The following is a 14,069-nucleotide window of genomic DNA, read 5'->3' as shown; positions in this document are numbered from 1 at the left end:
TGCAACGCAGGATTATTTTATAACGTAACATTTGTATTTGTAACATAATATCTGCATTTGTAAAGCACAAGTTTACACCGAAGGGTAACTTGACGCTGAATAACCGATGCTTATTGCTACCCACCTCAATGGTACTCATTATATCGACTTCAGTAGGATGAAAGGCTGAGTGGAATTGGTGGGATTTGAACATGTGACCATGAGGTGAAACACAGGCTCCTCCATTGGGCACATTAGAACACTAAGCCACCAGACCTGGATTATTTTAACCCCCCCTCTCCCCCCCAAGAAGGTACATATAAGAGGTGATGGAGTGGATGAGGTGACGAGGTGGTGAGAGGTACGGGAACTAGAGCAAGATGCACTGAGGTAGAGGGAGAAGGTACAATAAAGTGGCAAGAGATGGGTGAGTCTGTAGTAGAAAGGCAGATGGAGTTTCTGGTGTGGAATTGAGTGCTGTAAGTTTCTTGAGTTCTGGGAAGAGGGTGCATAAAATAATTAAACTGATGCCTGGGGAATGTATCACCATATTTCCACTATTGTACATATTGATACAGAGAGGTTTTAAGGCATGGGCTAAGTGACCAATTGACCAAGGCCCCCACCTTCCACAAGTACTCCTGGTAAAGTGAACTTTCTCTCTATTTGATCTCGGTCTATTCTATTTCTCTCTCTCTCTCTGCATCTCTGTCCCTCTGATTAGCTCTACACCTGGCATAGTCTCTCTACTCAGTGTCATCTTCAGGATTTTTGGGTTCTTGTGCGATACACAGTTCAACTGTTGTGACCCTGTTAAAGCTTAACATATAATTTAGTACTGTTTGGCACAATGGAGGGCCTGAATTATTAGGAAATCAGTAATAAAAATTCAAACTTGTTCGATGCAGGGACCCCAAAATATGTCTTACCCGGGGCCCTTAAGCCTCTAAGATGATACTGTACTGACATGTACTTCACATTTTTGGGTCTGGTAACCAGAAACAACCAGTTTCTTGCCGTGGGGGGTTGCATTATCATGTAGTGTCTGAAAGAAATTGTAGAAGGTCAGTTCCTGGGTGGGCATTCATTGTTTTGCCTCTTGTATTTGTCTGGAAAAGGAGTCTCTGGTTAGAGGTGAGAGTGCAGTTTTTCTCTAGATAATGTTAAAGGTGTTGCAGCCAGAACCTAGACCGGGGAGGTGTAGGACCGCGTGTTTCCAGGAGGCATGATGAAACTGCAATGATGCCGTCGTCTATTCATGTGTTAGGAGAGTGCAGTCATGTATGACAGATTCAGGGTGCACAGAGCAAAGAATGTACCTGGTAGTACAGTTGCAAAACTGCAGGTGGGAGTGACCTTAACATCAAATCCAATTGTGCAAAAGGACGTGCAACTTTGGCAAGATGGTGCATATTCTACTCAAGAGCAATTCAATACCCTACCTTAATCAACGGAAATCACTCTGGAATGCACAGACTATGGCTAGATAGTGTAATTCTAGGAATATAGCTGACAGTAATGCAGTACAGACATGGAGTTAGACAGAGCACACTGGTACAAGGACGTGCAAACTACCACAAGAAAGTGCAAATTCTAGTAATGCAGAAAAATGAAGCAACACAGCATTGAGGTAGACATGATTCACAATGAAAAGGGGACGTTCTGGTACAACATTAATTTCCTCTAGCAGTGGATATAGCATTCGTGCAGCGGGTGCAGTGGCACCGGAGGGAAGGGGCTATACACCTGGCATAGGCAGCCTGCCCCTTGCTTCTTTACTGTTCTCTCCACAGTTAAGGACCCATAGCTGAAGAGGAGGTTGGAGGGAGGGAGAACTGTGAGTCCTCCTCATTTCCCTGAGTGTGCAGGGTTTTGGGTGAGCAGAGACCCTATGGTATGAGAAGGAGTCGTCCGCGGGCTGTGAAAGCGAGTACTGGTTATGTGAGCAGCAGAAACAGAATATGCTATCTGATAATGCAATATCGCCAGATGCTATTTATTTATTCAGTTTTATAAAGCGCAAACATGACCCAAAGGTATTAGAGCTCTGTGCAGGATTAAGTGTGTAAATATAAACAAACAATGAGTTGCTAAGAGGGGGGTTGGGTTTGTAGAAGAACCCGGACATCAAAATGGGTTACAGTGACATGGGTACAGCTACTATGACGGAGTTCAGGATTTCAATGTTAGTCCATCGCTGTTCTCTTTATATAGTCGTAACACTATCTTTCGAGCAGTAGTGCATTCACGTTCTTCTTCAAAGGCAGATAGGAGTGGTTAGTTTTTATCTACAGAGTGGCATACGAAACTTGAGGCAGGCGTAACACATGCCCCCGCATCCCTCGTGGTGCAGGGGGCCCCCGAGCTACAGGGGCCCCCTCAGCACAGTACTTTCGCCCGAGAGTTCTTGATAAAATTTGGAGCGGGGTCCCCTCCATGCATCTTGCAGGAGGGGCCCCTCAAAGTTTGTTACGCCACTGCGGCCTCTGCAAAGTACATGGAGTCCCCCCCCAACACAGTCAGGAGCTCTCAAGCCAAGGGCCTGTGTACAATGTCGGAGGAGGCTCCCTGGAGCTCGGGGCTCTTCCCCGCGCTACAGGGGCTAATACTATGCCACTGTATCTCCAGAGAGAGAGAGAGCTCCACATCCTTGGGGCATTACCAGAGAATGAACAAGAGTAGGATCTTTCTTTCTTGACTCCGGGCAGCTCTAGGGTTAGAGAGTTTGGCTTCTTCTGAGTGTCTGTCTCCGGAGATCTTGAGCTTCTGGGCCAGGTATTTCAGGGTTCCAAGGTGTCACACTTTGTGTGTGATACAAGCTACCTTTAGGATGCAGCCAGCTTCAATAGGAAGCCACTTAAGTGCGATCAGAGATGGGGTGATGGGTTCAAAAGGGCTCAAAAGTACTCACTCCCGATACTGGTCTGGCGGCCGCATTGAGGATGGCCTTGAATGGACCAGATGAGTTTTCGGAGTGCAGTTACACTGCTTGTTCATGGTCTATTTTAGAGATGACAAATGCTTGTACCACATTTTGGGTGTGGGAATAAAAGGATTAATAGTAGACTGACTTGATACAAAGCGCCCTTGACAGTGGAGGTAATGTGGGCTATCATGTTCAGGTGTTTGTCTAGAGAGATTCTGAAAGATTTGGCACAGTCAACTATTTTCAAGGTGCAGCCAAGCATGCTTGGGTGGTTTAGCCAGTTGTGTGTTGGAGGGTGGTTGTGAGCGGGGAAATGAGAAGGAAGTCCCTCTGCTCCTCAGTGGGCTCAGTTTCGAGTGGTTTGCTGACAACCAGGGTTGTATTTTGATCAGGGTTTGTTTAAGGAAAAATACAATCTGGACAGAAGAGATTTTGAGGTGAAGCTGCCGTCTGCGTAAAAATGATACGCCGATGCTATCAAGCGTCAAGTGTCTGGGAACAACACAGTGGGGTTATTGTGTCTTTGGTTACGTGGATATGTGAAATATTTAGTCTTGGAACTTATACTGTGCTGTATTATAGCATTTGTATAGCTCTTTATACCCCTTGTTGATGCCCCAAGGCACTTTCTGGTCGTCTTTACTTACACTGGAGCCTTCACCATGCCCCTTTAACATTCTCATTACGAGCTCTGGTATTAACCTTTATACCCTCGTGTTCCAGCATTTAGATTACTGATAAAACTACAATTGTACTTATTAGTGCATTTGGTTCTTAAGATAATTCCGATTTAGGTCTCTCAGGGTAAACTTCACAAGTAACACAAACAGCAACGCAACTTCAGTTCTAACCTGTTTCACCCTGAAATATTGTTGTAAAATATTTCTGTTCCACAACTTTTTGTGCAGCAGTATCTTTGAGAAGACATGTTGTGTGAATATGTAACTCTTGTGGAGTTTATTTTCTCATTCTTTCGTATTGTGAAGTATCAAAGCATAGGCAGTGGTGTCAAGGTTCTGCACACACATCACTAAAGCACAGAGATGAGTTTTGTGGGGCTCATTACAAGCTCCATTGTCATCTTGAGTCCACTTGGAATCCCAATTTAGGTAGAAACCTGGGTTTCCACATGGAACTCCGCGGCCTTTGCTGGTAAAATCTGGTTAAAAACTAGCACAGAAAAATCTGCAAGTTTCTGAGTTTAGTAAATCAGAATGAGTGAATAGATACAGAGATGCTAAGCCATTCTGAACTGCGAATGTGCAATGATGTGGGAGTAGCACACACAGGAAATACCGAACCCCCCGGCAGCGGTATTACCCTAACGCAATTGGACTTCACTAAAACACATATTGCTGATATTTACATTTTTTCTACAAATTCCCATTTCCGAGTTGCCTCACTGGTCTCAGTACAGGGTTGTGAATTCTTTCCACACACACTTTAGCAGTTGCACGTGATTTTGTAGAAAAACGTACTAATGGAAATCAGTTTCAGAGAAGCTTTCGACACAAACCCGTTTCCTGACTTTTTCCAAGTCAACAGCTTTCTGGGATGTCGATGTTTCCATTCTGGTGAATGCTTTTATGCGAGAAGATTCCTTCTTGTCTTTTTTCCATGATCACATGAGCGCGATGTTTCTCTTTCACCGGGAGTGTGGAGGGGATTCCATGTCTTTCCACCTCCCTCCTGCGGGGGGGAGGCAAGGAGAACCCCCATCAGGGGCGGCTGGTGACATTTGAAAGTGGTGAGGCGTAAAATGATTGGCATACTGCGCCGTGAGCCCGAACCACCATAAGAGAACATTTTGAAAAAAGAGAAGAAAAATGGTGCACTTTCAAGCAAATTTGAGAAAGCAGGAAGGTTAATAAAGCAATTGCCAGCAGTCAGCAGACAGTCACTAACTCACTACACGCACCAGCACTAGGTCTAGTGTGACTGTGTGCGCCGGTGACGTGGGCTGTGCTGCGCCTGGGACGTCACCACACACACAGCCATGGCCAATCGCTACTGCATGGCTTCACTGAAGTCACACAGTGATTGGCCATAAATCTGTAATGACAGATACACAGGTATTACTGCACAGTAATTACCACAGTATGTAGAATGGTAATATTTAAAGACTGTAGAAGTGAGTGCCGTAATTCCTCCATCTCTCCCTTCATTCTCTGCTCAACCTGCCCTTCTTTCTGTACTTGGCCTTTCCATCCTACCTTCTCTCTTCCTTCCTCCTTTCCTCCCCTCTCCTCTCCCATCCCCTACCCCTCTTCTCCTCTCCTCCTCTGCCGGTCATCCTCCCCAGCCCAGCCCGCCCCTCCTCTCCTTAGCTCCACTTCCTTCATGTACTCTCCTCCCCTTCTCTACCCTTCCCACTACCCTCCTCTCCTCCCCTCCTCCCCTCCCCTCACTTCTCCTCTCTCTACTCCTCTCTCTTCTCTCCTTCTCCTCCCTCCCTCCCATCCTGTCCCCTCCCCTCCTCAGCTCTCCTCTCCTTCTCTTCCCTTCCTTTCTTCCCGTTTCCAGAAGGAGCCCCGGCACTCGTCTCGCAGTGTCCTGCAATCGGCTGTCCTGCAATCGGCAGAGACGTGGGAGGGGTAGGTGCCTAGAGGCTCAATTCTAGCAACTATCGAGGCTCTCCTCGCTTGTTGCTGGCCCCACCAGGTCAGCCTAGGGGATCTAAAAACGGGATCAGCGGTTCCCGGAAGGTCCACAAGGAATACATTAATTCTGCGACACCGTTCAGGTCGTATCATCGAATCCTCTGATTCCAGAGGGACCGTTAGCAATTAGATGAGCTTTAAAGGTCCTGATGAATTGCCTTCCAGGCAAGAAACATGTTGACCACCTTCACACTAAGGGTTGAACAAGGACTGATCAGATAACCCATCACTCCTTAATACCCCTTATTCCCTTTTAACAAAGCAGTGAGCCACACTATTAAAATTTCTTAATGGACTCCACTGACTTTTTTTAGAAATCACACTCACGCTCACAATTGCACTTTATTTAGGCCCCTTACATTCACACACCCGTTGGCAGGAAAAAAAGATCTCCATCAAAGTGTAGCCCTCCTGGGCTGCCCGACGGGCATTGCACCGCCAGCCTGCCGTAGGAGCAGGATGCCAATGATGACGCTGGACGGTCACCGGATGGGATGACAGTTGTCGTCCAACCGGTTACTTGTGTGAGGTATCCTAAACTTTCCGACAAGGGTTCACACCATGCACTTTCCCGTTCTTAACTAGTGAGAGAAATGTCATTTTAAGCCACTCCTTTGGCCCCCTCTGGGAACTCTGCACAAATGATTTTGTTGACTACTCGTCTCGCAGGCCTCATAATCAGTTTTCCAGGCCTCCTCCCAGGGCTTTAAGTGGGCCGGGTCTCAAGGGGTCTGAGCACCGGCAGTTTTTTTTAAGGGGCCTCGAAACGGGTCTCTATCGGGCTCTGTTTTGAGCCCTGGCATCGGCGGTCCTTTTTTCCGGACTGCAGTGACAGCAGTTTGCTGTCACTGCAGTCCGCAAAAAAGTGCCAGGGCGCAAAACAGCCCGATTGAGACCCGTTTCGAGACAGCAGGCACATCGATGTGCGCTGCCCACACTACTCACTTCTCACTAGTGGACGTCATGCCAGGCGAGTGTTGTGTGGGAAGGGAAATCCTTTAAAGAGAGTCATTTTCTCTCTGGATTTCCCTTCCCTTTCCGAAACGCAAGAGCAGCAACATTGTGGTAGGGTCACCAGGGCTTTAATTGGAAGCTTTTTCAATAATAGATGCAACAAGCCATAGTTGCAGCTCATTTATCTTATGCAACTAATAACCGTTGACAAAGCCAATAGTCCTGACTTGTTGTAGGTATGATGTTACTTGTTGTATCGCATATCTGGAATGGATGTAATGACAGAAACAGCAAAATACAAATAGGGGTGCACACTATGCTAAACACAGATTTTTAGCCAGTGATTTAAAGCCACGCCCCTAATTACACTGGCCACGCCCCTTTGAGAGACCCCACAGTTTTTTCATCCCACTTAAAGCCCTGCCTCCTCCTAATGTTCCGTTTCGCGCTGACACGAGTTTTATCATAAGAGGTGAGAGCCGGCAATTAGTCTGTGCGAGTGTTGCAATGAAGGACAACATAAATAGAATAACTTCAATTGTGAAGTTTATTGCAAGATAGAAAAGTTGAGGTGGTCACAGTGACGATGTGACGAAGCCAGCCAGCAGTCAGACTCAGCAGACAGTCACTGAACTCACTACACGCACCAGCACAGGGTCTAGCGTGACTGTGTGCGCCGGTGACGTGGCTGCACTGCGCCTGGGGGGGCACAGTTAGTATTCGCCCTGATCGCCCATTTAGACCCGGGGGCTGCCGCGGCCTTGGCGGCATGAAGCAGCACCCTTGGGTCCCTTGTAAAGGTGGAAGCCTGTGCTCTGCGCATGCTCGGGCTGGTTATAGCCCTGTGCCACTCAAACAAGCTGCCGCAGCCCAGCCAGTGTCGCCACACCCCCAGGCTTCAGCAGCGTGACACATGAGGTGAGGAAGGAGTCGAGGACGGAAGGTCAAGGTAAGGAGCATTGGCAAATACAATTGCATTTTGCCTGCTTAGCGTGCGTGCGTCCATGTGACTTAGTGGGGCTATGCCCCAACGCCCCAATGGACGCACCGCGCCTGCCCCCCATATATATCTCACCTGTTTCCCTTGTTCCTCTTTTCATCAATCCTCATATACCCAGTTCCGCCCCCTCTATCCCTGCATATACCCCAGTGCATCTCCCCCTACTTATAACCTATTCCATCTAACTATGCCGTAATACCAGTACACAGAGAGGGATATTTAGAACAGAATGTTGGAGCGTGGAGTTACGCCAAAATTGGTAATGCAGCATTCTTACATTTTTCAAATGCAGTGATGCGCCGTATTTATTAAAATACGGCATACCCCTACATATCTCTTAGTGCCAACAAGCTGCCTAGCGCTAGCGCAGGCACCCTTGCCCCGTGTTGCCAGGGTGCCTGTGCTGCAGTTCGTATTGGCTATGTGCAGGAAGGGACACATAAACATCTTTAAATGTGATTTGCTATTTCTATGTGTGCTGAATGCAGCACACACAGGAAGAGCAAAACATGAGGAGAAATTAATAATTTTTCCTTGTATTGCCATCCTAAAACAAATATTCCCTGGCCTTAATTTTTGGTGATGCCCCAGCCTTGTAAATATGGGCAGCGTAAAAAAGAAATGGGTGTTATGATAGAATGCCTACAGCAACACCTATTGCCCGCCCCTTTGCCCCAGCGGACTGCAGCAGAAAGGGGCATATTAACAAAGTGGCATTAAGCCATGTTAGGTGGCTTAATGTCACCTTGTAACTACGGGGTAGGGAGCAACACCATCAGAGCGTCAGAAAAAGTGAAGCTCCGGTTGCGTTAGCAGCTTGTAAATACCACCCTAGTACCTAAATATCTACCTAAACCATATAATCTCTACCCCTACCTATACTAAAGTACATATTCGCCTGCCTGCAACCTAGTACCTCTACTGTAGTGCTCTAGTCCTGCCTGCACAGTTTCACCTCTACCACAGCTATACCGCTAGTACATCTACACGTGCACTTGTGTTCTAACTCTTCTTATCCCTAAGTGCCTCTACCCCTACTTCCACCCTTTTACCTATATCTGGGGCTATACACTAGAACCTTTACCTGATTATACCAGTCAACTACTCCTACCTATATCTTAGAACATCTACCCCTGCCTATACCCTAATACATCCATCTATATCCTAGTAAGTCTACCCCTACATACATTTGCCTCGACCCTTTTGTCTCTATGCGTCCCAAAGTTCCTCTTTCCAGCCCCCATTAGTCATTCCCCTTTCTCCTCATCTGTCTGCTTATTCCGCCTATCTCCTATTTATTCCCTGTTTTTTGGTGCAATTTCTAAAATGTTTAGAGGAAAAGGGGTTTCCTCATCTTGTGACCATCTCAAAATGGATCCTCAGGCTTTCTTTCAAATGAGTTAGAGGTCTTTTTGGTGTATTTAATCTCTGCACACCGTGTGACATGCCTGATTTCCCCCACTCATGTTCTAGTCACTTATGAAATATATATATATATGTATATATATATATATATATATATATATATATATATATATATATATATATATATATATATATATATATATATATATATTAGGCAGAAAGACGTCTCCAGCTGTCACGCAGGTTTGGATAGACGAGACGAACCCAGGTACTGGTGCTGATTATTTTAGTTTGCTCTCCACCACACCACCATTACGCGTTTCGGCCAAACAAGGCCTTGATCATATGACAACGTTTAGGGGCGTATGTGCTCCTTTTAAAGTGCTAGTGCCAACAAACAAAGAAGTATTCGTTTAATAGACATGGAAAACATCCTGTCTAAAACCATTACTGCTTAAATGCAAGTATGCACGTAAATACCATTCTGAAGTGCTCATGATACATGTGTACAGAACCTGGGTGTATACATCCGAGTGGAACTGACTTTGTCTATAATTATAAATACATAAATATAAATATAAATACACATATAAATATAGCAGCAAATACAAGATATAAAACAATTAAGTGAATTGATATGTATTATAAAATTGGTATTACTCCACCACATTGTCCTTGTAACCCTGGTCCTATATATGTACTTGAAGTTTACACAGTTATTGAAAGAAAACTATACCATTGGTCGGGTCCTGAGTTCAATAAGAGTACCTGTGTGTATATATATACACATATATATATATATATATATACACACACACACACGCACTTTACAGATAACTGTAATGTGCATTCATTCTCACCATAGATTCCATTACCCATGTACTCTCCATGTACAATGCATCCACCCACACCACCCCCACACTCACGTCCATTTTCTTATGACTCAGGGATAGATCTTGCTTGTGACGTCTGAGCAGCTCTTTTCTGAAAGGTCATACAGAGCTATTATGAGAAAGAGGAAGAGTTTGGGACAGTGCAAACTGATGACCACAAGAGTACTGGTCCCCTATTTATGGTCTGGTTGAACTGTGGCGTGTACTCAATAAAGACTCGTCCAAAAACTCTCAAACAGCATAAAGTGAGTGACAAACTTGACGTCCAAATTAAGCCTCAACGTCAGAATATGGGACCAATCCAAACTTGTCCTAAAATCCCTCAACACGCTCCAAGTGAAATACTGCATCAAATGTAAAAACGTGTGTCATAATTATCACCTACTAAGGCGGGGCTCAGCATGTCCTCTGAAACTGGCATCCCATAACTTAAGAACCAGAACTTTTACATCAATAAATTATTTTTTAATCATCCAATCAAAACTCACCACTGAAGGAGAAGACCATTTTCTTAGGAGTCCATGGCCAAAAACTCTGTGAGTCTGTCAACCCACAATCAATTAATCAATCAATCAAAACATTTGTAATGCGCTCTACTCACCCGTGAGGGTCTCAAGGGCTGGGGGGGGGGGGGGGCAGCTACTGATCGAACAGCCAGGTCTTGAGGAGTCTCCTGAAGGTCAGCAGGTCCTGGGTCTGACGTAGGTGGATGGGGAGGGTGTTCCATTTCTTGGCGGCGAGGTGGAAGAAGGATCTGCCGCCGGTCTATCTACAACCCTGGATGACAGGGTTGTAGATAGAACTCTCACATATTTAGAGCGAACATTTGTTTTTAAAACCTTGGTTGTACAATTAACCCTATAAAAAAGTCAACTGAGTCAGAACAGGGTCACTAGTTTCGAGGGCTAGGAGTCAAATTGACCAAAACACTGACAAAGCCCATTTTGCTTAAGTACAGAGCTGCAGGCACTGAATTATTGAGGTTTAGAAATAATCACTAAAAGTATCTAAAAATACTTGATTTTGAGTTTCTGAATCTCCATTATTTAACAAACTTTGTAGTGAGACAGACATTTGGCACAAACTAAAAATTTCACTGCTAACTAAAATTAATTCAACTGGGGCACGAGGGGGCGTGGCTACGTGCTGAACATGGCGGTCGTCTTTTAGATGAGTTCCGGACCTGGGCCTCCAACATCCTGAAATAGATCTGCCTAATCCACACAATAGAGTCTGTACCCGACTCTATAACCACCAGTGAGATAGCGGGACCCAACTCTGCTGCTGGCGATACGATAACTCGCCGAGATCCAGAACCTCGAGGTGCGGGCCTGGCGTTGCAACTATCGGTAGGCGCCATCTTGAATCTGCGGCGGGGAGCCTAGGAGATAGCCGCTAGCTGCTGTGGACCTGCGGTGGAGAAGCACCGTTGCGGTGTGTGTGCTGACCAACAATCGGCCCCGGGGAGTGGAGGTGGAGGGAACATCGGCCTGCGGGCGAACTGAAGGTTGAGGGACGGGCCCGCTTGACGGACATCCCGTCCCCTGCCTCCCCTCTCTGCTGCGACGAGACACTGGGCTGAGGTGAAGAGACACAAATGTGGGCGCTGACTGCTTCCCACCCTCTGATCAGCACGTGCGGGGCGCGGCTGCGGAGTGACTTTGGATCCCGCACTACGCCCGGCCCCTGAATATATTGGCGGTATTGGCGGCGGCTGCGCCCGGGACTGCGGCCACGGAAGGCCCATATTCCACTGCTGGGGTTGTGCTCCCAACCGAGGCAACAGAGCATCCCTTAATTCCTGCGGCTGCTCCCCGGGTCGGGACGGCATAGACTGTGGCTGCGGTGGGCTCCGGTGCAGTGGGTGAACCCTGGCAGACCCCACGGTGAGTTCGCTATATGAAGCACTGGCACCCATTTCAAGACCCCCGTGTGTATTAGAGAAGGGGATTCTTGAGACTCATTGAGCCACACGGGATTCACACAGACAGAGCTGAGGCTGGAGTAGCGGCTCGTCTGGCTGGACCTGGACTACCTGGGGTGAGGAGCCTGACGCAGGAAGACCTAAAGAGACTGGGTTCAGTACTTTACCATCCCCGGGGCTCATGGCGGTTGCCCTGAGATGATCCTAATTTGAATACGGCATTGGCCCTGAGGAATTGGCGAATGGTGGGACACATGTTATGCTAGACGAGTTGGGGCACAGCGTTGATATTGTCCTCGTGATCTGCCCGAGGCAATCCACCTGTAAATACCTTAGAACAGGCTGCACAGGGTGTATACTGGCCACACTGTGGAAGGGATTGGGATCTCCGCAATGACATGGCTAGACAGACTGGAGACTGATTGCTTTGGAGGACACTAATCTCACTGTCAATCATTTCACTAACCAAAGACAGTGGGGCGAAACAACAAAACCATGGTAGCACAGACCCTGAGCAGGACATAGCAGACCATGTGGACAGTACACTTGCCTCTGGTTGTGTCCCACCTACGGCTGTCACTGCGCAAGTGGATAAATTGGACCTTATCCTACAAGAAGTGCATGATTCTAGAAAAGCAATCGAGCTCTTGATTACTGGCCTTAATCTGCTCCGGGCGGACCATGCCAAGATGTCGGAGAAGGTGAAGGAAAATACGACAACATTGACTGAAGTGGTGCCGAAACAGATCAAAACTGATGTGAAGCAACTGCAGACACAGGTGGCCACTTTACTTGACCACGTGGAGGATGCAGAGGGCAGGGCAAGAAGGAACAACATCCGAGTGATTAGAATGCCAGAAAAAAGTGAAGGGACCGACGCACCGCAATACATGGAGCAATGGTTCCGAGACCACGTCACGGCAGAGGGCCTCTCCGAGCAATCCTGTATCGAGCGCACGCACAAAATACCAGCGGGGAGGCCGAAACCGGGTGCTCCACCGTGGCCACTCATATTCAAGCTGTTGAACTTCCGCGATAGAGACACTCTCCTACAAAAAGCCAGGTAATCAGCCCCAATAAACTTCGAGAATGCGCACATTTCATTGTATCCTGATTACACGATGCTGGTGCAGCGGCAGTGGTCCTCCTTTATGGCGGTAAGACAGAGACTTAGGTATCTGAAATATGCACTACTCTTTCTGGCACGTTTAAAAATAATACACAAGCAGAAATCTTATTTTTTTGAAAGCCCTGGGGATGTCGAAGACTGGCTGGAGGTGATGGAACTGACCAACGCTGCGGAGACTTACACTCAGCTCAAGGACAGGAGCCGGCCTTCTATTGGCATTGCCATGGGTCGTAGGAACATACGGCCGCGCCGTACCCAGGCGCGTAAATATGTTACATCACAACGGATACAGCAGAACAAATTCCAAGCGAATATTGCTACGGCCACCTTCACGAACACCCTCCCTCCTCAGAAGACGACATGCCATGTGAATCAGACTCTGAGGGCAGTGTGGCCCTGTTCCCTCCAGCCACCTCGCAGCTGATTAATGATTTGTTTGGTTAACTGGACTAGTGCAAGTATTTTTCCCTTTATAATTGTAGTATGTATTCCTGGTTGACTCACTTGTGGTACTAGCAGATTCATAGTGGAAGGTACTACTAGAAGAACGAATCAACCACATGCGAAGCGCTAGCATGGTCCCCCACATGGCGAAGGCTCTTTTCATGTCCATTATGTTTTTATTGGTTAAGTTATGTTTTATGGTCCGGTATAGTTCGGTGACCAGACCGAGTATTGGGAATGTTGGGGGGGGACTGTCTCAACTTGCTTGTCATTATAGAAATGATAACTTACCTGGGTACCATATTGCTAAGTTATTTGATACAGACCATGTTGCGATGCATGCATTGAGAAACTACACTGTCATAACATGAAACATACGGGGTATGGGCACAATACAAAAGCGCCACAGGATACATGCACACCTACAACGCTGTAAGGCGCAGATAGGGTACCTGCAGGAGTCGCATATGGTGGAAAGTGAGGTGGTGAAACTCCAAAAGAAATAGAGGGGTCAAATCTTTTCAACCCTTTATTCTAACTATACGAGGGGGGCCACAATTTGGATACGACACGGAGTGCCTTTTGTGGCACAAGAACAGAGGATTGACAAACTAGGCAGATATGTATTTGTGAAAGGGACATTAGACGGACAATTGGTAGTACTGGATGCAATATACGTCCCTAACTTGGATCAAGATAAGTACTGGGATGTAGTGATCGGGGCACTGGCAGGATGGGAAGCATATCCGTGGATAGTGGGAGGGGACTGCAATACAGTAATGGATCTATCATTGG

Source organism: Lissotriton vulgaris, chromosome 3_1 (genome assembly GCF_964263255.1).
Source record: "Lissotriton vulgaris chromosome 3_1, aLisVul1.2, whole genome shotgun sequence".
NCBI classification, from domain to species: Eukaryota; Metazoa; Chordata; class Amphibia; order Caudata; family Salamandridae; genus Lissotriton; species Lissotriton vulgaris.
Note: the sequence above shows the minus strand (reverse complement) of the source record.